Source organism: Lepidochelys kempii, chromosome 6 (assembly GCF_965140265.1).
Source record: "Lepidochelys kempii isolate rLepKem1 chromosome 6, rLepKem1.hap2, whole genome shotgun sequence".
Lineage (NCBI taxonomy): Eukaryota > Metazoa > Chordata > Testudines > Cheloniidae > Lepidochelys > Lepidochelys kempii.
The window spans coordinates 27,256,932-27,283,372 of NC_133261.1; the positions used below are offsets into that span (position 1 = coordinate 27,256,932).

The 26,441-nt window shown below is 44.0% G+C and overlaps 1 long non-coding RNA gene across 3 annotated transcripts in view; it reads right to left on the bottom strand.

The window, feature by feature from the left end:
* The window catches only part of LOC140912598 (uncharacterized), a 40,780-nt gene extending 14,793 nt beyond the window's left edge, over nt 1-25,987 (bottom strand). The window contains exons 1-4 of one of the 3 annotated variants that reach the window (XR_012159324.1): nt 25,705-25,987; nt 21,914-22,033; nt 15,984-16,162; nt 2,547-2,761 (exon numbers count right to left, since the gene is read on the bottom strand). This is a non-coding gene — a long non-coding RNA (uncharacterized lncRNA). Of the gene's footprint in view, nt 1-2,546; nt 2,762-15,983; nt 16,163-21,913; nt 22,034-23,843; nt 23,932-25,704 lie in introns of those variants that run through there. The other 2 variants (XR_012159323.1, XR_012159325.1) reach the window with 2 other exon arrangements.
* Between the last annotated feature and the right edge of the window lie 454 nt (nt 25,988-26,441).

The following is a 26,441-nucleotide window of genomic DNA, read 5'->3' on the forward strand; positions in this document are numbered from 1 at the left end:
GCCTTAGCACCAGATCCTCAGCTGGTGTACATCGGGCATTGCACAATTGACTTGAGTGAAGCCATGCTGATTTACACCAGCAGAGAACCTGACTCTTAGTATTTAAGAAGTGCCAGGACTTGAGAAAGAAAACCTGAGAGGCTGCAGGCCATATTTTAGGCTCCGAGACTCAGACATTTGATGACAAGAAGGGACCATTATGGTAATAGAATATGATCTTTGGCGAAAGATGAGCCATAGAATTTCTAACAGTAATTCCTGCCTCCATCTCCACAACTTGTGGTTGCACTGGAGCAGATGCTAAGGCCTCATATGGTAGATACAAAAGGCCAACAGGTGGGCATGTGGAGTGTGTTCAGGGTAGGGTAGGGCAGTGGGAAGGGGGAGGCTGAGTGGCACAGACTGAGTGGCACAGAGCTTTGCTGCGGACTGGGATTTGGTTTTCAACATGTCTCCCTCTATTTTTGGCAAGAAATGCCGGGGTGAGTGAATGCCGGAAACCCTGATCATTCCTCTGTGCAAGTCTGGATATGTTCAGTTTATTCTTGCCAGGCTTGCTGAATGAAAATGACTATCACAGGACCCTCCCTACCATCCCTGGACAACAATTTGGCACCCAGCCTCTTACAATAACACAGCAGCAGACTCAAACGCTACCTGGGGGGCATTTTCTTTTGATCAACCCCCCCTATTGCCCAAATTGATTCTGTGTAGCGGCTGCTGATCTGCTACCACGAAGGGTAATTAATCTCAGCTCTGGCTGGTTTAAATTCGGGTCAGATGAACAGGAGAGAGATTAGACATGGTTCTTAATAGTGGGCACTCCCCAAACCAGCCAATAAAAATGGTTCTACTGCTACCTAGCTGAGCTTTGCCTGGAATAAGAGGAGCAAGATGATCCTCGACATTTTGCTGACTTCCTGCATGCAGAAAAACTGGATTTGCTGAATTGGAATGTTTTCTACACCGTCATTGCAGTGTTTTGTCAAAAGATCTTAGCAGTTTCCCATTACTTCACATTTTTGGTACATGTTAATGATACCCCTTGCATTTCTGGAAGAGTCTGATGGGCAAATGTGTTGGTCTCATTAGCAGACTTCTGCCCCTTTTCTTGTGAAGAACATCTTCATTAGAGAACTGCATGAGTGGGAAATCAGCACATGTTTTATACAATATGTGACAAATCCATGGAATAATTTTGTAAGAAACATCTTACACTCAATCCTGGATATCACTCCACTCTTCCCTGTCCCACCGCCTCCCCTTTGATTCCTCACCCTAGTGGCAAATGTCTGAACTTTAATAGATACAATTTACAGTTGTCTCCTTGAGCTTCATAAATTTCTTCATCACACGCTGAACAAATATGCTTTTTTATTTGTTCTTCTGAACCTTCTGTTGAACAATCAGTTCTCTCCCAACTGCCATGTTTCTGTTTGAATCAAGGACAGATTCTTGTGAAAATGGGGGGGGGTTGTTTTGGTTTGTTGGTTGTTGTTGTTTTTTTATATTTCCTAGAAATGCTGAGATTTGGCTGCCCCTGACGACTTTTCTACTGGAGTAGGTTTTAAAGGGAGAGCTGGGTGGCCCATTCATTTTCAACTTTAACTGCTTCATTGTTTGCATAGCAAATCTACCCCTCCCTGCACCCCACCCCAGGCAAGGGGGGAAAAAAGCCCTATGCATCTCTCGCTGTATATGGCACACAGGGCCTGAACTAGTAACTTAGGTACACGTGATCATCATTTGATTAAAAAGTGCAAGCAAAATAAAGTCCAGACCAGTAATATATATTCTTGGTACTTTAAAAGGGCCAATTTCACAAAATTGTGAAAATAATTATCCAAATCATCTGGGAGGAAGAAATTATTCAGAAAAAAATGAATGATAATTGGGAATTGTTTAAGAACACTTAATTTAATTGGGAATTGTTTAATTGGGAATTGTTTAAGAACACTTTACTAGATGACCAAAAAGCAAGAATAAAGGAAGAAGGACACATTGGTTAAAAAACTGACCTGGTTTAGAGGGGAAGTAAAGGCAGCTATAAAAAATTTAAAAAATATATATATATAACAAACGGAAGAAAAGGCAAGTTGATAGTAATGAATTTGATTTTTTGATGAGATCACAAGTTTGGTTGATAAAGGTAAGAGTTGTTGATGTAATAGACTTCTGTAAGGCACTTGACTTTGTACCACAGGACGCTTTGATTACAAAACAGTAATGATATAAAATTAAAATGGCACACAGTAAATGGATTTGAACCTGGCTAACAGTTAGTTATCAAAATGGACCTGTAAATGGGGAATCATCAGCAAACAGTTATGTTTCTAGTGGGGGTCTCATAGGGATTGGTCTTGGCCCTACGCTATTTAACATATTTATTAACAACCCGGAAGAAAACTAATAACGAAGAGGAATGGTCATTGATACAGAGCGATCTGGATCGCTTGGTACATTGGGCACAAGCAAACACTATGTGTTTTAATACAGCTAAATGTAAATGTACACATATAGGAACAAAGAAGGTAGGCTATACTTACATATTGTGGGACTCTATCCTGGGAAGCAGTGACTCTGAAAAAGATTTGGGGATTGTGGTGGATAATCAGCTGAACATGAGCTCCCAGTGTGATGCTGTGGCCAAAAGGCTTATGGAATCCTTGGATAAACAGGGGAATCTTGAGTAGGAGTAAAGAGGCTATTTTACCTCTGAATTTGGCACTTGTGCGACGGCTGCTGCATATCATGTCTTGTTCTGGTTTCCACAATTCAAGAAGGATGTTAATAAATTGGAGAGAGTTCAGCAAAAAGACACAAGAATGATTACATGATTAGAAAACATGCCTTATATGATAGACTCAAGGAGCTGGAAGTCGAGGCTAGACAAATGCAGAATGGAAATAAGGCATAATTTTTTAATAGTGAGAGTAATTAATGATATGTCATTGAGTAGTTGCTGCATATGATCAAAATCTGACAAGACCTGAGTTCATGTTTCTGTGTTTCTCCTGCAACAGTAACACCAAAAAAAAAAAAAAAAAGGTATTCTCACACTTTTTCATAGTGTGGATTATATCTTAGTGGATGGAATGTCTCATGGATACCTCCCTCCCACTTGCAATCATGTAACATCTACATTTGTACAGCATGTCTCTTTATATATTAGGGCTAATCAAGACTTTTTCCATGTAACGTTTCTTTTACTGGAGAATGCCAATTCATCCAAACCAAAACTGCAGGAAAGGGTCAGTTGTGACAAATTTCCTCTTTAAAAAAACGGTGTGTGTGTGTGTTTTAAAGGTTCAAAATTGTTGAATGTTTCAACATTTTATAAGCTAAAGGTTTCTGGGTTTTGGGTCAAAATGACTTTTTGGTTTAACATTTAAGTTAATTTACATTTTAATAAATATTTTTGAAAAGTTAAAATTGAAACAATATGTTTCAGCTGACCTGCCTCAATTTTTTTCTCAGATTTTCAGTTAGTGAACATTTGAAGATTGAATCTTTTCTTCCCAGTTCAGGATGGAAAACATTTTTGAAATCCAAGTGTTGCCAACTCTCCTAATTTCATCCCAAGTCTCATGATATTTGGTGTTTTCTCTTAAAGCCTCAATTCCTGGAATAAGGTTATTACTTGAAAATCTCAGCTTTATTTAAAAAAAAAATCTAGCCCTTCTGGGTGCAGAACAAAGCTTGATGAAAACCCTAAACACTCCAACACTAGGAGGAAAATAAAAAGGATCCTATTTTTGGCATATATTTTATAATGTAATTTAGCAGGTGATAACAAGGAGGAGAATTAGAACCATGTGATGATCACCTGGTCTCAGCGGACCACCAGTGGCTCACAGACTACACTGGGGGCACTACTGATATACAATATTGTAGGGAGTGTGGGCTGAATGGAAGCAGTTGTTTCTCCATCTGTGGGAAAGTTCTGCCACCCCTAGTTTCACTCCATTAAGGGGGTGTTGTATGAGACTGGCAGCAGAAGTAGCTCTCCTAAGACCAAGACATGCTGTACACGTTTGCAGTGATGTTTGTTTTGGTGAGACATGCAGTCTAGAAACCTTAACTCAGTGTTAACAATGTTTTGGGGAGAGGTGCGGGAGGGAATATATAAATTCAAGGAGTAAAAAGAACATGTAAGATTTATCATACCAGATCAGACTATTGTTCTGTTAGTCCAGTGTCTTTAGCAGCAGCCAGTACCTAATGTGTCTGACAAGGGTTAATGTTGGAACTGTCTAGAAGATGACAATTCCATTTTGTGGCAGCTCTGGACCTTTCTTTTCATTCCACATTGAAATGAAGCCAAGACCTTTTGAATGTTTTCATGAAAGCAGAATTGTGTCATAATCTTTGGTTTTGGATCGAAACTAGAGTTTTTCAATTCGTGAAGAGAGGTAGTGATGTCTCTTTTTCTAGCTTTGTGTTAGGGCACCAGCCTGGGTGATGGAAGACCCAGGTTAAGAGCAGTGTTTTTCATTCCAGATGACTCTGAATGAAGCAGAGCAGAGATTTAAACCCGGGTCTCCCATATCCCAGGCCAGTGCAACTGGGCTATAAAGCCTCCGGCTCACACCCCCTCTTCCTCCAAAACAACCTGCCAGAGGAAAACTTCATAGAAATTGATAGATCTCCACACAAAACCGCATGTAATGACAAAATGATGTTCCAACCAGCTCTAGTTAAAACTCCTCCAGTTCCCACCTACTTCCTTTATCAACTCCTTCTCACACCCAACGTACTCCTGTGGTCTGATTCCTCCCCCACAATATATCAGCCCTTTGGCTGAGTTCCTTGGCCTGGACTGCTAGTAAGTCCCCATTCTCTGTTCCTCACTTTATCGCCTCCCCTGGCCCTTTTTCTCTTCCCAGAAAGGATCCCTACTTTTGTTGATATTCCAGTTGTAGGATCTCAGCCGATGGGGCCCAGGCTGGCTGCAGTGGCATATCAAGTACACCATGGTGTGAACCTAGTGATGCCACAAAGATGAGATTTGAAGACAGCATCTAGCCCAGGAAATCATGAATGTTAACGGGGCTTTTTTGGGTCAGAACGCACCTTGGATCAAGTATCTAAACCTTCAAATAGGAGCAAGTTCTGTATAAGGGTTGGGTTGAGATTCCAGTTGTTCTTATTTTTGCCCAAATCACTATACATAGGTGAAAAGATTGTGCATTTAGCCACTGCATGAACTGTTCTGCTTGTAAGAACCATTTTGGGAAAATTATCCATGGCTATTTGTAAACTTGTCATTGAACTATAAAATTAGCTGCCTCCATCCTGATCGCATTATGTACATTAACCCCATGTTCTCACTCTCCTTTCTTGATGTTAAAGGAAGCAAAGAACTGCCTTGCAGTCTTGTGAAGCATAAGACATTTCAGCAGATGGCACCCTTTCTATACACAATTATACCTATCCAGGTGTGTGTCCCTAACTGTGGAAAAGGTCACATTTCGGCATCATTCGGTGACAGACAATGATTTTTAACCCAATTTTAATTAGACCGCTAACTTCCACTGCCAAAGAGAATAAAATTAAACCCCAAAGCAAAATAAAAGTGTGATGGACCGAGCCCTTTAGCAACACAATGAAGTGAACTGCATTGTCATATACTGGTCTATTTTACTATGTCTGTTAGGAATGGGCAAACTGGAAATGGAAAGCATAGACTAAAGCTGCACAAAAAAACCTTTTTGCTCTTTTTATTATTATTATTATTATTTATTATCCAAAAGTCTTTAAACCACCTACAGGTTCAAGTTCCAGATGAAGGCTGGGTAGAATGGAGGTCAGATCTTGGTTTTACTCCAGGGTATATACGCTTAACAGAGACCCTGGAGTAGTTCTTACAGGTCCTGCACCAGCACCATATATTAAGGAAGTCATCTGGAAGTGGGTGGGGGCACCCTGCAGTAGGCTGAGGTGGGAAACAGGCTCAGCTCCAGATGTCAATGAACCTTGGTTGCTTTATGGTTGGCACCAGATGAAACCGATAGTTTTGAATGAGTTTTGCTTTGCATTTTTGGAATTTGGTTTTAAAACTAGAGATAAGCTGAACCAAAACCAAGGATCCAAGCTTCATGCCTCTTTAATGGGGAAAACCAATCTACTGGATCCAAATACTCCAAACTGGTGGGTTCAAAATTTGTAGTGACTCAAAAATACCTTCCAAACAAGCTACAATGTAATTTGCAAGAATAATCAGAGGTTATGAGGAAATATTAAGAAAATAAACAGGAGGTTGGAAAGGGATATAAACCTTCATGCTGCAGGGCATAAGCTCAACTCTAACTTGTGGGGCTTAGGAGGAAACTGTCCTTGGGGGCAGGTCACCCCATAACTGCCAAGTGAAGGGTTTCTTGCACTTTCCTGTGAATCAGCTGGTACTGGCCAGGGTCAGAGTCAGAACACTGGACTAGATGAACCTTAAGTCTGATCCACTATGGCAAGTCCCAGGTTCCCATGTAACATATGTGCATTAGGGTCCTAACTGACTGCATACTCATATTATTAGCACCTTTCTCCTCCCTTTGCATGCCTCCCCTGCCCCCCGTGTTGTTGTCTCCATGTACTGTTCTTGTTTACACTATATTATAAAAGATGAATTCTTAGGGGCATGGACCTATACAGGGACTAAATAATAACATAAAATAAGCCATTGTTATAAATAATAATAAATACTATAATGATACACCATTAATACATTCAATTAGTAATAAACTTGAAAGACCATAGAATACCAGGGTTGGAAGGGACCTCAGGAGGTCATCTAGTCCAACCCCCTGCTCAAAGCAGGGCCAGTCCCCAGTGTTTGCCCCAGATCCCTAAATGGCCCCCCTCAAGGATTGAACTCATGACCCTGGGTTTAGCAGGCCAATGCTCAAACCACTGAGCTATCCCTCCCCCCAATCTTCCAGGTATTTAGAATCAGTTTTTGGATTCAGACCATTCTACACTTTTGCACTGAAAACTCAAATCCCAGACCTAGATCAGGATCAAGGGATTTGGTTGGGGATCATCCATACTTAAAAAAACAGAGTGGGTATAGGGTTCAGAAGCCAACCCATAAGAATAATTGAAACCCAAGAAATTGTTTGTATGAATTCCAGCAGAGCAGAACCACCAAGTTTCCAGCAGCTCTAATGCCTTTGAGGCAATCTAACCATTTTACTTCTTGTGTCACAGCAGCTTGGTTAGGCTCAGGGTGGAGAACAGCTCTGTAACCCCTACTGCCCTGTGGATTCTAACAGCCTCTGTGAAAACCTCACTGGTCCTTGACCTATTTTGCCTTATCAAAGCCTTTTAAAAATATCATGTGTATATTTATTTTTCTTGGTCTCTTTCTATGCCATGTCTGTATACTTAATATTTGGTCGCCTTCACCCCTGGGCACTGTTTGTGAATAAATCTACTTGTTTGTCTCATAACCTTTTGGCATCTAGTGTATACTACGTGGATAAGTCTCCACAAAATTATCATGCAAATCACTTGGCAAAAATGTCTTTGCCCACAGCCCCGCTTTAAGCCACCTTTATGTTTCCTTTATTCCGGGGTAATGCATGGGCCTGCTTAGCCTCCAGTATAGGTTAGTCTCAGGTATCCTCTAAAGTATGCTCTGCTTCCCATGAGCTCCTGTTGGCCCTAGGAAGCAAAGAATGGTGAAATGCATGGCTCTCTGGCCATGTCCCCAATGCCCGAAGCTGGGAGCAGGGCTAATGTAGAGAGCTCATGTGAGCACTTCACCAGATGTGGTGGGGGATCCTCAGTGCAGGGGATATTCTCAAGCGGCTCTTTCTGCCCCCTTTAAGGCCCCTTTACACTGTGGCTCCTCTCTCCACACCCTTCCCTCAGGAAACTCTCCTTTTGCTTTTCTTCCTCCAAATCCAGGCCCTGACTGCTACCATGTGGATTCCGATCATGAGAGGTACATCTGGCTATGTTTGCTATCTTCTGGTGCAGGTCGCAAGCTCTGTAGTAGCTTGTCACTGGAGGCCAATAGCAGTGTTGCACTATTTGAGCCAGGGCTCTGCTTTGGGCGGACCTCTGTTTTGACAATTTAGTGCAACCAAGAGTATTTCGTTTCTTTACAGATTACCATCTACAGAGCAACTACTTCCACCTCTTTCCATCCTGGAGGAGGCATGCACCCTGAATAATATCCTGTAAGCCAGGGCATTAAATAGCTCCCAGAACTTCAGCATCCCACAGGGGCATGCTATCTGCTATAGAAACTGCCACTTCCCACAAACCTGCCCATCAAGCCTTTTGTTTCCCTCCACCCCTTCCCCAGTCTGCTTTTCCACTGGGAATTCTTCATTACAACTGTCTCTGTGGTACCTGGGTATGTCACACCATCTTTTGGAGGGGCTATATGGCCATCATACCTCTTACAAAGGCCAGCTTTTGAGTTTCTCTGCTGTACATTTCTTTAGGCTAAGAGCACTGTCTAGTGTCTGTTTAATTTGCCAAACTGTCACTACTGATCCCTCTAGCCTGCTCCATCCCTGTACTCTTGATAGTCACTTCTTCTCTAGTCCCTTTTGCTGCACCATCCAGCTTACATGCATTATTGGAACTGTCTCCTTGGACATCAAGTTATAGTTACCAAGGAAAGATGTACAGAACAGACTTCCCCTCTGTGCTTCACTCCCTGGGAGCAGAATAGTGTTATGGGATGTGGCTAATTTGTACTTCCGTATCTGGCAAATTCCGTATTGGTCAACTTTCTATGTGTGCATTTGCATTTTGTCATAAAACCTTTAGGAGTCTTGCTTACCATTGGTGTGGCAGGACTGGCTGACTTTATCTTAAGCTAATGCTTCCTTGCCTATGTCCAGACTTCAACAAGCCAGAGCTCTATCAGCTTTTCAGTACCAGCAATTCTGCTATAGGAGCTGGAATATTGCTCCCTGACCCTGACCCATTGATTAAAGAGCTTTGCCAAGCAGCAGAGCTTGTCAGAAAATGTACCTGTCCCCCGACTCCCATGGAAAATGTTGACAAAAGTGAAAAAAAATGTTTGTTTTCATAGACATTTTCATCAGAAAATTTCAACTTTTCATCAGAAAACCAAAAATGTTTCAGTTGTGGGACAAAAACTTAAAAAAAACTTCAAAAATTTCAAGCAAGGCAGATACTTTCTGCAAAAAAATTTCATTTGCCCCAACGTCCAATTTTCCAGCAAAAAACGTTTCAACAGAGACTTTGTGACTCAATTCTTCTCTTGGGATTTCTGTGTTGCTAATCCCAGCACTACCACCGGAAGGCCTTTGTGTTGGTGTCACTATTTTTGGCAGGATTAACTCCCAGACGACCTTGTGCCTTCAGCTTATCTGTGAGTGTGACAGGACCTCCCCCCCCCCATCCCACTTGTGCAAAGGCTAGCTAGCATGCCTGCACTCAGGCAGCATCAATTAGGCACACCAGCAGAACATGGTTCACCTGGAGAAGTGGAGCTTAAAAGGATGAGACTGGCAGCAGAAAGTGTGCGTGGCGGGTGGGGGGTGGGATTTTCCCAGGAAAGGGAGGCTGCTGGGGACTTCTAGTGAGATCCAGTAGCAAGGGGCCTCAGTGAGAGGCAGCTGCTAACCTTTTCATTCAACCCCTTTGGTCTGGGGCAGATTGACACTACAAACTCAATATAAGCGAAGGCCCTTTAGGGCTGCTTCCAGCTGTGGGACTTGGGAAGTGCCACCAGGGGCGAGAGGCAAGGGGACTGTAAATTGGGCTCTGAAAAGGTCCATGAGTGACCTGAACTCCTGCCATGAACAGTCAGATTGCCCAGGAGTAAGGTGTCCCGTAGAGGCCCTGGAGCAAAAGACTCAAAAGTACTATGACCAACCCCAAGCTGCGGATCAGCAAGATGCTCCTTGTATCATGTGGCCATCTTAACATTCTAGCCTTCTGCAACATTCCAAGCATGCAATGGTGTGAAACGCATCTCTCCATGATTCCGTGCTTGGAAGTTGATGTTGTCCCCTGCCACCTTCTCAGATATGGTGAGGCAGCACTAATTAATTGGCTATCAGCCAGGTCAACAGAAGTTCCTTTATCACCATGTCAGCTGATCTCAGGTCACCAGTGCCACTCATATCCTTCCTCTGTCACTTCCCAGCCTCCTTCCACCTTCTTTCCATCTTAGCCTTGTGAGAGTTGCCTTTATTCTAAGTCCCTCAGGTGACCGATCATCTCATCAGTGGTGGTCTTCAAGGGTTATTTCCGACGGTACATCTCCTGTATGGGAGCAGGGGGGAATGTTATGACTTGGATTCTTCCTTCTCTCCACCACAAAGACCAGTGCATGGCTGCCGTTTTTCTCTTCAGGGCTGGAATATAGGGGTATTGTCACCTCAGACCTTTGATTAGATTGTTTCATTCTTCAATTGGCATACACTGGTTTTACTTGGGGCATAGCCTCAGCCAGTGAGTTAGTCTTTACTCTGAGTGCCTCATTGTATGCCCTCCAAAAGATGCATCCCATTCTTGACAAAGGCCTTCACTGCTATTGTTGCTGCAGAGTGCTCAGAAGGGTCAGAGGAACTAAAAGGCTTCAGAAGCTTGGAAGTCTGGCTGAGAGTGGACAGAGAAAGATGATCTCTGGGAGGGAGGGAGGGAGGGAGGGAGGGAGGGAGAGAAAGAGAGCTCCATAGCCAATCAGCATCAGGGCCTCATTGTGCTAGGTGCTGGTTATGCACAGTCAGGAGACAGCCCTTACCATGATGAGCTTACAATATAAAGAGTCAGGACAGACTAAGGAAGTATTATTATCCCCATTTGACAGATGGGGAACTGAGGCAGTTGCCCAAGATCAGACAGGCAATCAGTGCAGGGCCAAGACTTGAATGCAGGTTTCCTGTCCTGTGCCTTATAGACCATCCTTCCGCTTCAATCCAAGCTAATTTCATAGTGCCATCTGGTCCCCAAGAAATCCTTTGGGATTTCTTACCATTTCAAATACAAAGATCTAGTGCAGGGCTTTGTTTTTAGCTAGGCGGCGGCGTTCATTCCATCTAACCCGAGGGGTGAGGCACTATATTGCTTCGTGCTCATCACCCAGTTGTGAACGTGTGAGGAGGTGGAGGGTCAGATAAAGCCTGGAAATGTGCCATATGTGGGACATGTTCAGGAAGCCCCAGGGATCACTGGAATTAAGCTTTAACATATTGTGAGCAAATATTGTCCTAGCCTGGTTCTGAGAATTCTCGGTGTGCCTTTACTTGTGGAATCAGAGGCATGGAGTGGGCACCCAGCCAGGTGCTTTGGCTCAGTACACTGGGGCTTGGCAGCAGGCTCTTTTCAGGGATTTGGACCTATGGCTTTAGCACCCAGTATCTTCTTCTGAATTGGTCTCCAAATGTAATCCATTAATTTAATAACAACATAGCCTCTTTGCAAGCTGCTGCCACTGCAAGGAAGACCTTGAAAGCCATGTTCCTGAAAAACAGCACTGCTCATAGGTGTTCCGGATAAGAGATTATGCCCCCCCATGCACACTCTTTTGGATTTGTTTTGACACCTCAAAGTGGAAAACTTAAAGGAACAAAGTGCCTTTTCCTTGCTGCTGAGCTGTATGTATTTGCTGTGGTCTGCCCACTCTACAGCATCACCATTGTCCCAGGGGGCCTGAGCCTGTTCGCGCTCCATCTCGGCTGGCCTATGGCAATTCTAATGGCTCAGAAGTGGCGTAGCTCCCGGAGCTGAACTCACAGGGACAGACTGAGCATTGCAAAGGAGTGGGAATTAAGGGGTGTCTCTCTTCCCCCACCCCGCTCACACACACACACACTCTCATAATGAATAACACTGCCAGAGAGGGCCTCTTCACCAGCTCCTCACTGGAACCTTTATTGCAAGGAGAACTTCAAGATGGAGTGGGGGGTATACTGAAGGCAGAGGGGGGATGGATCAAAGGCAGAGGAGGTGTGACCAGGGCAGTCTAGTGCTCAGGTGATTGTTGGTTGCAGCAACAAAGAAGGGAGGGTAGCCATGGGCACAAGTTAGGGGAGTCTAGCCTGTGCCAGATCCAGCCCCTGCCTGCTGCTGAATAGAGAAGGTGCAAAGCCTTCCATCTCGGTCCCTGCACTGGCCATAATGCTATATAACCCAAGGGTCAGTATGTGTTAGGTGTCCCCGTCTGTCCCTGATCCACAGAGAATGGGACTCTATTAAAGCTCTCAGCAAAAGAGGCTGTCTCTTTAGCTGAAGCCACAGATACATGTTTTTTTAGCTCTAGATGTCCCCAGTTCCATTCCTGGTGTCTGCCATAGGAAGATTGAAGTGCCTCCATGTCTTGCAGGCACTCAGCTACTGCATCATCTCCTTCCTTCTGCCTCTTCACTGGCTGGTGACATGAGGACGACTCAGGTGGTAGAATATGAAGTGAGACCAGCAGGAGGAGCTGGTGACTGTTTGGCGAGTTTCTAGGGCTCTAAGCCTTTCCTCCAGTAGGTGGAGCAGCACTGGCAACCAGTGCGAAAAGAATTGTCCGAGCTAGGTTCTCCCTGTCCCTCAGGGGGGCAAAAGAGGCTGGGGTTCTCAGTCTTCTCCAACCAGACACCTTTTACACAAAGGATCTGCTTCCTGCCAGCACCCCTTTCACATATAGCTGAGATCTAGCTGGGCCCCATCTCCCACTTGGCAAGGTGGGAAGGGCAGGACGATTGTGACCAGGCAAAGAACATCTGTTTCCCTCTCATATATTTTCATTCTTTGTTCCCCTGCTCCTTCTGTTTATTTCAATGGCTGTGTGCAATGAGAGCATCACAACAAAATTAAACCTTTGAAAATAGATTTGTTTAATTTCAGTTTTGAAAAACTGGTCCAAAATGTCCTTTTGGTTGGGTGCCATCTGTTTGCTGCTGTTGTTTGAGAAAGGGTAGCTTATTATGTCAAATTGGACCATTTAATTGCACATAAGACTGAAGAAGTGCTATTTTCAAGTGACCACCTTAAATTAAAAAAAAAATGTTGAAAATTCTTTCTGGGAAACCCAAAGCGTTGGGTATTTTGCCACAAAAAGATGCAAAATCTTGAAATTTGATTTGGAAACTGCCATTTGCTAAAAATTCCATTACAAAGGCCTGCAGCAGAATTGCAAGAAATAATTCTAAGGAAAGATCATGAAGAAAGAACATTGCCATGTTCACACAGCCTTACTTATTTCCCCCAAGTGAGGGTGCTTTGGTAGGTATTATTACATCATAAACAGGGTGAAGAATAGAACTGATTGAACTCTGCAAAAATAGTGATGACCAATATCTCTTCAAATTCTAAACTCCACTTTCCGTCAGATATGTTCAGAGCCATTAATATTCAGTCTTGGGAAACATTCTTCACGTAAAATGGTTTTGTTTGCTGGAATAGTGGTTCTTTAGTCTAATGCCTCTATTCTGTGTGCACAAAGGTACTGTGTACAGGTGGATGACACAGGGCCAGGTATGCTGGTTCCTTACACTTGGGGAACCCCCAACTAGCAGTTTAGGTTTGCTCTAGGGCCCAAAGCAGAACAAAGGGGACATGGTGGGGCTCAGACTGGAACTCCACGTGTAGAGAATATACAATACCCTAGGAGTCTGTGGAAAGTGTCTGAGGCTGAGAACCAGAAGAGGAGCTAAAGGACTTGAGAGTTGATATGGCAGGCTTTGTGGGTTGGTGAGTTAAGGCCAAAGAGCTTTATTTTTGAGGAAGGTAGGGGGTGGAACAGCTGTGAGAACAATTTTGCTGCTGACTGGTCTAAGGAATGTGTCCAAACAGCTTTAGATGTATTCTCCTGAGCATGCTAATTATAGTCACTGTCTGTTCTAACTGGTCCTACATTGAGTTAATGAGGACTATTCGTTCCCAGGGGATGTACGCTACACTAATTCAGAATGGCCTGAAGCTTGTTGATTACAAGAAAAGCTTTGTTAATCATTGTCCCCGGTCTGTGTCCTTTCTCACAGTCTCATGCAGAATATCCAGAGGAGGAGTGGAGATGGACATAAGTCACAGTAGCATGCCATGGGCTGGATAACCTTCTCCCATGGCAACAGATGTATGGCAGGGCCTTCCTGGCACAAATGACTGGCATAACATGGTGGGCAAAAATGGTGAGGAAGGTTGTTCTTGTGGTTAAGGTGTTGGCCTGGGCCTGAGGAGATTGAGCCTCAATTGCTGGCTCTGCCCTAATCTACCTGTGTGACCTTGGGCAAGTCACATGGAGCCACTCAGCTGTCCTGCATCCAAGAGGTGAGGTCAGGTGTTCAAAAGAACTCAGCTCCCATTTGGGCACCAAAAAAATTGGCAACATTTTCCAAAAAGTGCTGCAACTCCCTTTGTGACACTTATGGCCAGGTCTTCAGAGCTCAGCACCCAGTGGTCATTTATTTTGGTGCCTAGTTGGGAAAGGGGCTCTTTTGAAAATCTGTCCCTTGATCTTTCTGTGCTTCAGTTCCCACTCTGTAACGGGGCTAATAAATCCTTTCTTTCTCTCACATTTTGTCTGTCTTGTTTACTTAGATTGTAAGCTCTTTGGGGCAGACTGACATTTTCTGCCGGGTAAATACAGCACTTAGTACAACAGGGCCCTGATAGTGGTGGAAATCTCTATGCTCCACTGCAATATGAATATTAATAAGTGCATGGAAGCAGGGAGTGGGGGCAGTGGAAGGTCCATAAACTGATCCATGCAAAACCATCACACCTTCTGCATTTTCAGCTCAAGACAAAAACAAGAAGTGTTTTTCTATGCAAAGAACATATGTGAAAAAATTGTTCATCCCCCATCAGTGAAACCAGTAGGAGGTGGGAATGTTTTCACATAGCTCTGTCCACTAATAGTTGTCTTCTGTGTTAACTACATGCTCCCACCGGTTGAGTCAAGTATATAAATATAAAATATCCCACTGGCATGCGGCTGAGATCCCACTGAGGGACTGTCTTCTTCTCTTGTGGTGGTTTGTCAAAGAGCAGGCAAACTGCAACTCAAGTTATTGCATGGTGGTGACTGTTAGTGTGATAAAATAAGGATGTAATCCAAGTTTTAGATTAATGTTCTCCTTAAAATATTGAAGAATAAGGAAAGGAAAGGAAAGCAAAGCAGAGGGAGGGCCAAGGAAGAATTTTCAGATGTTTTCAATTACTATAGGAAATGAGAGAGGGCACCTGGTCTAGAGGTTAGAGCAGGGGAATGGGAATGAGTTTGACAATACAGTGCTTACCTGCCTTTGAATGAAGCACACTTCAAAAGTGAGCAGGGTTGCTATTTTAGGAAAAGTTTATGCTAATGGTATGATCATTGACAATCACATTATAGGGATACATGATCAAGTAATAAGCATTTTGATGGCTCTTTACATTTTAAAGTCACTGTCCAACTACTGGCCAATTAAGCTTCACAATAGGCCTGATTCTCAGGTACTCTAAGGCCCCTTTACACTGCTTGGGTGGTGCAAAAGGGCCTTAAATTGGGAGTAAACCTTAGTGTAGCATATTGATATCCAAAGGCGCTATCTGGCCATGTGTTATTACTCAGGTGTGGAAATTCAGGCATAGACCAGTGGCCTGATTTTCAGAGGTGCTGAGCTATCCATGTTTCTTTTTTCTTTCCTCACATTGTCTCAACCCACCTCCTCTCATTATCCTTCTCCATCTCTTTCTCTATCATCTATCCTTCCGTCCCTACCTCTCATTCTCCTCCCCTCCACCTCAGTAACACTTAGTCCATCATGTTTCAAAGAACTATGCAAACCTTAACTAAAGAACCCTCCCAGCACCTCTTTGAAGTGTATAGATTATCCTCATTTTCCAACAGAAGATATGGACACACAGAATTAAGAGACTTGCCTAAGGCCCAAGAGGAGATCAGTGGCAGAGCTGGAATTAGAACTCAGGAGTATCTGCCCCCAAACCAGATCCATGCACTACACATAATAAAGCATTGGTTTTAGGATGTGGCACAAAGAACATCAGGGAAAGTTGTTACATACTTGTGTAACCCACAAGGGTTATTGCCTTCTAGTAGCAGGTCCACATAATGAGTCCATTATACGTGCCTATAATGGGATGTATTTCTTTATCTCAACTGATAGAGGCTCATCCTTTTGGTGTTGAAGGTCCTGCTTTCATATTCCAGTGATAGCTCAAGAAGGGCCAGTTGCACATGCTCCTGAAATGTCAGTTTTTTAAATGTTACTTTTCAGCCACTATACTTACGTTTAAAGCCACTTTTTACAATTCCAAGAGACCAATAATGTCCCCATCAGCTTCCTTTGGCTCCCTTCTCCTTGCTCCATTCTGCCTCCCTCTTTAGTTTCTTTCCCATCCTCTCTACTCCTTCTCTCGTTATCTGTCCCCCAACCACCTCATTCCATTCTCTGTCCTCCACCCCTCCTCACCAGTTGTCCCAATCAGCACAAGAGGTAGCTATGTGCCATCTAGCCTGCTCTTATCTAGTCACAACATGTTCCCCTAAGGGAATTTTTGGCTTGGGATTGTGTGTGTGTGTGTGTGTGTGTGTGTTTTTATATGCTTTATTTTTATCAGAGAGAGGCTAGAGAGTACATAATGTCTTTAGGCCATGAGATTACATAGCAGATAAGGGACAGGCAGAAGTAATACAATCACTCCAGGCCATGAAGTTTATGTTGCTAACATGGAAAGCACTTGGAATGTAACAGGTAAAATTGCTTCCAACCCCTATGCAAGCATCTGGTTTGTGTCAACAGATCCAGATCCAAGTCGAGATTTCAATGTTAATGTGCTGGCAGCTTGGGGTAAAATCCGTGGCTTTCCCTCAATTTCTGTTCCTTGCCTGCTTTCTTGTTTCACTTGCCCTCCATTCTTTTCTGACTCTTCTCCCTCTGCTTCTCCTTCTCTCTTCACCTTTATCTCTCCTTCTCTGATTTGAAGGTATGGTTCTGTCCTTGGATTCTCAAACTCTCAACTCAGTTGTAACTTCCTCAGGGTAAGAATTTACTTGACACCTATAAAGTGCCAAGCATGCCTATGGCACTATAAAAATAGTAATACTAGAGCAAAAATAGTAGGAACGTAGTTGAGACCAAGAACTTTGCTAGATTCAAAAAGGGACTGGACATTTATATGGGTAACAGAAATATCCGGATTTATATAGTTAACACTCACAATAATTTTAGAAAGAGATTAAAAAAAAACCTCTCATGCCACAGGGTTTAAGACCATCTCGGACTATTAGAGATTTGGATTATTCCACATCTGCCCAGTGTAGGGTCTTCATCAACCTTCCTGTGAAGCATCTGGTGCTGGCCAGTGTCAGAGATAGGTTACTGGACTAGCTGGACCATGGGTCTGATGCAGTGTGGCCATTCCGATGTTTCTATGCTCCTAGAAACAACGTGCTTACATCTGCGACAGAATTCTGTGTGTTTAAATTTTATGCCAGGCCTCATAAGTGGGTCGAGCAGCAGAGGTTCAACATGTTCTTATGGGTTAAGGATTACTATGTTTCCCCAATATTGTGAGATGACAGATTAAATGGGGCAGTCCAGAGTACTCCAAAAATGGTGTGCAGAGTCGTGGACATTAGGATATTAGGAAAAACTTTTTCACTAAGAGGGTGGGGAAACACTGGAATGCGTTACCTAGGGAGGTGGTAGAATCTCCTTCCTTAGAGGTTTTTAAGGTCAGGCTTGACAAAGCCCTGGCTGGGATGATTTAACTGGAAATTGGTCCTGCTTCGAGCAGGGGGTTGGACTAGATGACCTTCTGGGGTCCCTTCCAACCCTGATATTCTATGATTCTATGATTCTATGACATTCCCTTAACATTATATCAGACCAGCACAATGTCATCTCTCATTGTGTTGTTAAGATTGCTTTGCTTTGTGAAGCAAAATCATGATGGTGTGAGGATGAGTTTGTTTTCTTGTGACCAACATAAAAATGGCCCTTACTACTGCCCATCATCTAAACTAAGTTGGTAGGTCTAATATTCTTCTAAGCATGTCAGATTTTATAGTGGCTCTTACAGGACCTGATCCAGTGCCCCCTGAAGCCCTTTTGATCTGGTTGACAAGGAGAAATTGTGGTTCTACTCCACCAGTATCCATCAAATGCAGTGATCAAAACTGACTGCTGTAGTAGAGATAAAGTCACTGTCACCAAACAATGTCACAGGATCAATGTGTCTCAGTTGAAAAATATTGTCTTATCTCAGGTTCTAGTTTTAATCTAGCTTCAGAAAACTGTGATCTTGTAATGGTGATGTTCTAGACCCCTTAGACATCCTCTCTCTCAAATATGCAATGTGTATTTTCCAGTCACCAAACTGGCTGATTTGCATGACATTTAAAATATATTGTATATGTGATGCGTCGGCATATTCTGTCATAAATATGTATTAACACAACCAAAAATTACATTTAGTGACAAGCTAAGGTTTCATCACACCACACCCTGCCCACCAGAAACCTTAAAAGCACAGAAATATGAAGTTAGGGGGAAAATCTCTAGCATTTTTTGCTTGCCGCCTTCACATCGCCTACAATGCTATTAATAATGCACTCCTGCACTCCATAAGGCATTCACATCCAAATTGCACTCTCATACAAAATCTTAATGGTGAATTTATAGATTCAAAACATATTGTGCCACATGAGGAGTCAGCATATTCTATAATAAATTATGTTAAAAAACTAAATTAAAAGAACAGTAAGGTTGCAAAGATGAGTGCTCAAGAGTTAGGAAATGCCAGGCTTAAGGTTGCTTCCTTCTGTGTATGCATTATGTTACGGTCTTTAATTACACAATCACATGCCATTTTTTTCCACAGGACTCCTGCCTTATTTAGCAAATGGGTAGTTATTCAAGACTTTTTTGTGCTCTGTGTTCAATATGTGGCCCCAGGCCTTATTTTCTTTACACTGTCCAAACTCTGCACTGAATTATTCATTTCCTTTGTGGCATTTCTATGGTGCTCTCACCAAACTATCAAAATGCATTGACCCTAACATTAATTAATTTATCCTCACAACAGATCTGTGAGATTAGCTGTTATAATTTTCCCCACTTTACAGCTGGAGAACTAAGGCACAGAGAGATTAAGGCAAAAATTATCAGACATTTCTACAAATGTTGCGTGCCCAATTGGAGACATGCAGGCTTTTATTTTTCAGAACACTTAGCTTTTTGATAGCACTTTCTGCGGTCAAAGAACAGCTCCCATTGACTTCAGTTACAGCTGTGAGTGCTCAGATCCTCTGAAAATCTAACCCTATGTATTCTGGGCACACACAATTAGTGGCTATGGACAACCTTAATTCTGGCACTTCCTACCTTCTGAGTACTTGACCTTGCAGTCTTAATGTTCTTTTAAGGTAGTTTTTTATACAATATATATTAAAGGCAAACAGTTAGTTTACTGTAACGTGCAGTATGCACAGTTAAAAATCACAAATAAGCAGGAAGTTAAGGTGCCAACAGCAAGGTTAATTCAACAGCACCATACAGCCTGTATTCTTAGAGTATATGAGAAAAATAAAACAATGTGTATTAAGCAAAATATTTAACCAGAAAAAAATATGTATACAAAATACTACAGCGCTAGTCAAGTAACACCATGTTGGTACCTTTGTGTTTTCTTGTGACATACATAAAAATGGCCCTTACTACTTCCCATCATCTAAACTAAGTTGGTAGGTCTAATATTCTTCTAAGCATGTCAGATTTTATAGTGACTCTCACAGGACCTGATCCAGTGACTACTCATGATTTTAACTGGGGGGGAGGGGAGGGACACAGAGTAGACCCCTGTTGGACATTCATGGGTCCTAGGGACTGAGGGCCAGAAAAATCCACGAGGCCCTTATAGAACTTCCTCTGCATATTTCCTTTAGGGGGCATCACTTGTCCACCTCTCCTTACAGAAGTATTTAGGGGTCCAGGCCAAAAACCCTGTCAAATCCTCAACATACACTGGGCTATGTATGGGGTGGGGGGGTGAGAAAACCTATATTTGTGCTGGAAATGGCCCACCTTGATTATCATGCACATTGTAGGGAGAGTGGTCGCTTTGGATGAGCTATTACCAGCAGGAGAGTGAGTTTGTGTGTGTGGTTTTTGGAGGGGGGTGGGGGGGTGAGAAAACCTGGATTTGTGCTGGAAATGGCCCACCTTGATTATCATACACATTTTAAAGAGATGGTCACTTTGGATGAGCTATTACCAGCAGGAGAGTGAGTTTGGGGGGGGTGGTGGGCGGAGGGTGAGAAAACCTGGATTTGTGCTGGAAATGGCCCAACTTGATGATCACTTTAGATAAGCTATTACCAGCAGGAGAGTGGGGTGGAAGGAGGTATTGTTTCATGGTCTCTGTGTGTATATATAATGTCTTCTGCAGTTTCCACAGTATGCATCCGATGAAGTGAGCTGTAGCTCACGAAAGCTCATGCTCAAATAAATTGGTTAGTCTCTAAGGTGCCACAAGTACTCCTTTTCTTTTTGCCAATACAGACTAACACGGCTGTTACTCTGAAACCATACACTGGGGTGTAGATCATCTGCTGAGACTCTCCATGCCCCTGCATGGACCTATCCCCTTTGCGGCTCTGCTTCCATGCCCTGGCAGGGCTGTCCCACTGGAATTCTCCCTGGCCTCTAAGATCACCCGTTTAAAGGGGTTCCCGAGTGCACAAGGTGCCTTGAAGAAAAGCTCATACAGCTTCAAATTAGAATAAAAGTTCACCTTCTGGCAGAGACCAAGTCTGGAAAATTTCAGCCTCAAAGGTGAATCTAGGAAAGGACTCTGTGAATTCAAAGGGTTACAGTGAAAACTGTTTAACTATAGTGGGAGCGACCAACACCAGCTATAATACTTAATCAGTTCAATGAATCCAGAACCTAGCCTAAGCTCTGGGCATCTTATATTGATTAACACACACAACTACAATCTTTTACATTTTCACTATCCTAATTCAGTCCTTCCAAAATCCAATCACACAATTCTTCAGTTAGCCAATAACCCTCTATTCCCCCAGGAAAACTGCAAGACTGCGCCTGTATCCATCTCCAACATACAACCCTCTTCTTCTGTCTGCAAACCCCTGTCTTCTCCAGATGCCTGTGGGGAAAAAGGGAGGCTTTACAGCATGCCTGGAAGGTCATCTATATGGTCATGTTCTATACGTTTGCAGTCTGTAAAGAGAACACAGAAAGCGCCGTGATTATATTCAGCGTTGTGAATGGGGTTCCAGCCAGGTGCTGCTGAACCTCAGGAGTTACTTGCATGGCATCTGCATGGCAAACATAGATAATCATGCTTCCCCACCTTTGCTGGCACTGGGAAGCCTTTCCACTGACTTCAATGACTTTGGATCAGGCCCATGACAAGCCCAACTTCCCGCACCGCACCTGCAGCATGAGCCCTGCCTTTTGCCGCAACACGAGACCTACCTCACCCATGATGCGAGACCTGCCTCCTCCTCCAGCATGATAAGTCCCACTTCCCCCCCCAACCCGCAGCAGGAGCCCCGCCTACGCACCTGCATATTGTGAGTCCCACATCTCTGATCTCACCTGTGCTCACTTGCAACACCAACAGCAGGAACCCTACCTCCCACTTCTCACCAGCAGCACAAGCACCAGCTTCCCCACGGAGAAAATTTTTCCTTTCAGTCGGCTGCTATATTAACTGAGCTCTCAGGAACAGCCTCAAGCACACAGAGAATGTCTAATCCGGAGAATGTCCTCTGACAGCACTATGATCAATATTCCATGGGGACAATTACACTTTCCCACCTTTGTTAAGCCCTTGGAGGTCCCCAGATCAAACGAAAGGGGCAGGGAGTGCAAACTCTTATTATTTACTACTGCTATTAACTGGGGGGGACAGCACAGCTTCCCCTGCCAACAGCAGCCTACTTTAATTACCCCAATTCACTCACCTATGACGCTTGCGAGTCTTCTGCTACCGTGGTGAAAGTGAATGTTTTGCAGCATAGTCTGCTCCTATGTCCACTTTCCTTTCTCTTCCCACATCCTCACCCTGGTGTTGATTTGTTCAGCTGCAGGGAAAAAAATCTGGTTCCAAGATCACCGGAAGGACAGTCAAGCCAAGGTCTCACAAAAGGCCTATCTCCCTGTAACAGCCGGGAGGAGGCCGTCTCATTTGCTTAAACAGTGATACTGGCTCAGAGGTCAAGCCCCCAAGGCCATGCCCCAAATGCCTGGGGCACTTGTGTGTTGACTGGAGAAACCAATGGGTTGCCTTGCATATAACCAGTGCTTTATTAATGAAAATGCTATTCCATTCAGACAGGAAAATATCTATTTTAGAAAGGACTAACAAAACGTGACACTTTCTGGTACAATGAGTAGTTACTCTGCTCAAGAGATGGATCGACCTGGAATAGTATGTAGAGGTCTGTACCGGCAGAGCCCCGTAAGGAGGCCCAGAGCTGGAGATGGAGGGGTGCTGCAGTCAGCACTGAGGTCTAAGCGGGAAGCTACCACCGTATTTGTTTTTGCTTATCTCTCTTGGCCCTGGGGTGACACCAGCACCATAATATCCTGAGAATCAAATTCACTTCAGTTAGGTGGTCAGAGAAAGAGTTGATTTGTTAAGATTGCGAGCCTGTGACAGGTGCACAAGGAAGATGGAATAAGAAAGAGGAAAGGGGGTAAGCTAGCGGAAAGAAAGAATGAAAAACTGAGAAAAGAGGGAGATTAAGAAAAAGTGACAAAGAGATATATCTTGAGAGAAAAATAAATAGCTAACTGCCCTTTCCTCATAAACTATAGTATTTAAGTACCTTTAATGCATTTTGTGAGAAAGATCTATTGTTCCCATTTGATGGGTCCCGGGTTAAGGGACAGCAAGTCTGGCATTTGCCCGGGGGCCCATTCTACAGGGGGCCTTGCGAAGCTAAATTGCTTAGGCTTTGGCTTCAGCCCTGGGTGGCAGGGCTCAGGGTCTTGGGCTTCAACCCTGCACAGCAGGGCTTCGGCTTTCGGTCCTGGGCCCCAGTGAGTCTAATGCTGGTCCTGCTTGTGGGACCCCCTGAAACCTGCTCGTGGCCCCCCTGTGGGCCCCAGGCCTCTGGTTGAGAATTGCTGCACTAGTCCACTGAGTATCTGACTGGGCTCCTTGTGGCTGGCTCCTCCCAACACTAAAAGGCCTAGCTGGACAGCAGGTTTGCTCTTTGTGGGTCCCGGAAACCCACAGTGACATCAAATCTTTCCTCTTCTCCTCATCCCAGTGCTGGGACTGTCAAAACTGGCACATTTTTGAGGCTGAGAATCTTCTCGTAGTTTAAGGAGCTGGGATGATGTAGGCACAGGTTATACTGTCTTATTCTAACCCTTTGATTTCACTGCTCCTCTGTTTAGTCACTCATATTCTACCAAAGATAGAATGTAAGCTTTCTGGGCAGGGACGCTCTTTCACTATGAGTCTGTAGAGTGCCTAGCACAAACTTAGCAGGGGCCTGTAATAATCATTTGCATTATGCTATTGTTATTTGTTCATTATTGTGTTCAGTTAGGGATAGAAGAAACGGATAGGTCTTTCCAGAGTAAATAACACTGGAGTGGATACAAGTGCCAGAAGACCAATGGCTTGTTGTTGCTACCGATGATGCAAAGCTTCCCCCTCCCCAATGCTCCCCAGCATAGCAGCTTGACGGTTTCATTCTGGCTAATCTGTGTTTGAGAGCTGTTTTCTTTTTATCCTCTTTCTAATTTTAACCCACAAGGAAAACACAGAACTCTTAGCCCAAAACACACAGTCCAAAGTCTGGCAGACAAAGATAGGCCAGCCATTTCAGGAACTGTATAAACAGCAGTGTATAACTATATAAACATGCCTCTCCCTACCCCAAAGCCTTTGAGCATTCTGCAGGTGCCCAATTCAGCAGGCTGTTACACACCCGCAAGTCGAATGGCTCCCATGGGAGAGGAGGCTGCTCAGCACATCATTGGTTCAAGCCCTATCTCTACATTCACTCACTTTGATTCAATTCCGCTTCCTGTTATTCATTTACTCTGTTTGCACCAACAGAAGTGAAATCTCAGGCCATGGTCTGCGGCAGCCCCTGCTTGAGCAAAGTTCCTATTAAAGTCACAGATGAAGGACTCGGGCAGGGCTGGTTGCTAGACGGTCCGACACCAGAAGCACAGTGTGGAGCAGTAATAATGGGTTACTCTTAAAGCTGGCCTAGAACCATGTTGGAGCCGTGGCTTCCAACCCTGGCTGCCGCTAATCCCAGCTGGCATGGGGCCAGTGGGAAGGCCCTAAAACTTCAGCACCCTAGGTTTATGCCACCTACTTGTAAACCCAGCCCTGACTGCAGGATTTAGCACTAGGATAGGATACAAGAAGAAAAACAAATAAACAGCCAGCCAATAATCAATGACAAAGTCTAGATTTTCAAGTCAGCACCAACGTTTTTAGGAAGTTCAGTGGTAAACACCAGCAGTGAATGTGATTTTGCAGATTACTGTGGTAAATTACTTCTCATCATTATCAACAATATTATCTTACGTCCATGTTGCATCTCAAAGGATATTGCAGCAGTGTACACACTTGATATAGATACCACATCGGTGACAGTGTCATCCATCTGAGGAAGTGTTCCTATGGCAGCCTCACCTGCATTCTGCCTACCTCTCCCTCTCCAGCAGCACAACTGTTAACATTCCCAATGTCTCCCTCTTCAGCTGCTTCAAACAGCTGCCGTTTTTCAAAATCAACCTGCCACGGAAAGGTTTCCTTTTCCCATCTGGGTTCTCTCTCCAAATCACAGTCATTTAGCTGGATGAAAATCAGTCCAGGGCAACGGGAAGTTTTGCACCTGATGTTCAGTGGTTCTAAGAACAGTTGCCACTGAAGTCAGCCCCCTTTCCTCTGCTATGCTCCCAGCACAGAAGAGAAGTGGTGACATCAATTCTAAGGGCAAGTCTACACCACAGCGCTACATCGGCGCAGCGGCACTGATGCAGCATGTCTGGTGAAGACGCACTATACCGACAGGAGAGCAATCTCCCATCAGCATAATTACTCCACCGTGGCAAGAAGCGGAAGGTATGTCGAAGGGAGAGCGTCTCCCGCCGATATAGCACCAGTGTGGACAGCGCGGAACTTGCAGTACTCAAGGCAGGGCGAAGGCTTTTTCATACCCCTGAGCGACGTAAGTTAGATTGACTTAACCGGTAGTGTACAGCTGCCCTAAGTCACAGGAGGGTGGGGTCACCCCCTGCCTGGAGCAATCCTTCCTGGGCTGTAGGGCCAGAAGATACCAACAGAATGGTGCAAAGTGGCTGCACTGGGGAATCTGATCCTTTGTCAAGAGCCGGGTGTTCGCTGTTATGGTTTGTTCTGATCTGGGGTTTCTTACCATTAGCTGTACTGTTTAGTTCACCATTGTCCCAAAGGCAAGAGTGCTACCAGCAATGCTTCCTGCAGCAACTGGATTTTCCTTTGAGGTCTCCCATAAAATTACTGATGAAATCTTGCTCACGTAAGTTGACCAGATCACCTGCCAAGGTGCTAGGGCCGGGAGCTACACAGTAGCACACATATGTCTAAGAACTAGGATTGTTTTGCAATAGTATGTTCAAACAACTCAAGTGTATTAGGATTAAAAAAGGACTCTATGGTATGCTTCGGCATGGTGTTTAGCTGATATTTGTTACATATTAGGAAAGCGGTGAGGGTAGGAAAGGCTGATTCACTGACCTAAAAAATGCCAAGCCATCTGTCAGCTGAGTTCAATGGTGGGTGAGCAGGAGGGTTGCAGCTGGTCAGTTCTGCCTTCCTTCACAAAGTCAAGTCGGCATCTTTGGAGAAAGTTTCATATTTGTGATCAGAGAATTGACTACACACTCTCCGCATCTGCTCCCTCTGTGCCTTTTGAGTAACATGAAAACTGCTCCAAATACTGCAAAAACAGGTTTTCACTCAAGTCACCACTCCAGAGCCAATGCAATGCTAGAAGGGGGAGCTGTGTGCCAGTCTGCTTTCCCCATCAATAAAGCTACTAGCTAAGTCCTGATCTTGGCACCTTCACTGTGGGGGATGACTGCAGAGCAGAAGGGGTGATTAAAAGAGAATGAATAAAATAAGAACCACCCTGTGCCTTTGCTCAGAATGTAAACTAAACCTAAAGTCAATCATTTGCAAAGTTCTGTCCAAGTTTGCTGACTCAAAAAGTTTCATATAGTTTGGAAACATTTGGAAATACATTCAGGCTTCTGAGTTACATACATGGCTGGAAGGAACCTATCTTATCTTTCAGATACCAGGTGAAACTTGCAATGCTTCTGGCTACAAAAACCTTGGTTCAACCTATAAACACTGAGCAACTTTGATATTGGACAGAAATCACTGAAGGGGAGTAGTCTGATATGGAACACAGAATAGTCATGCTTAGAGACCTTTGACTGACCATAACCTCACTCCATAAGGGATTCTCT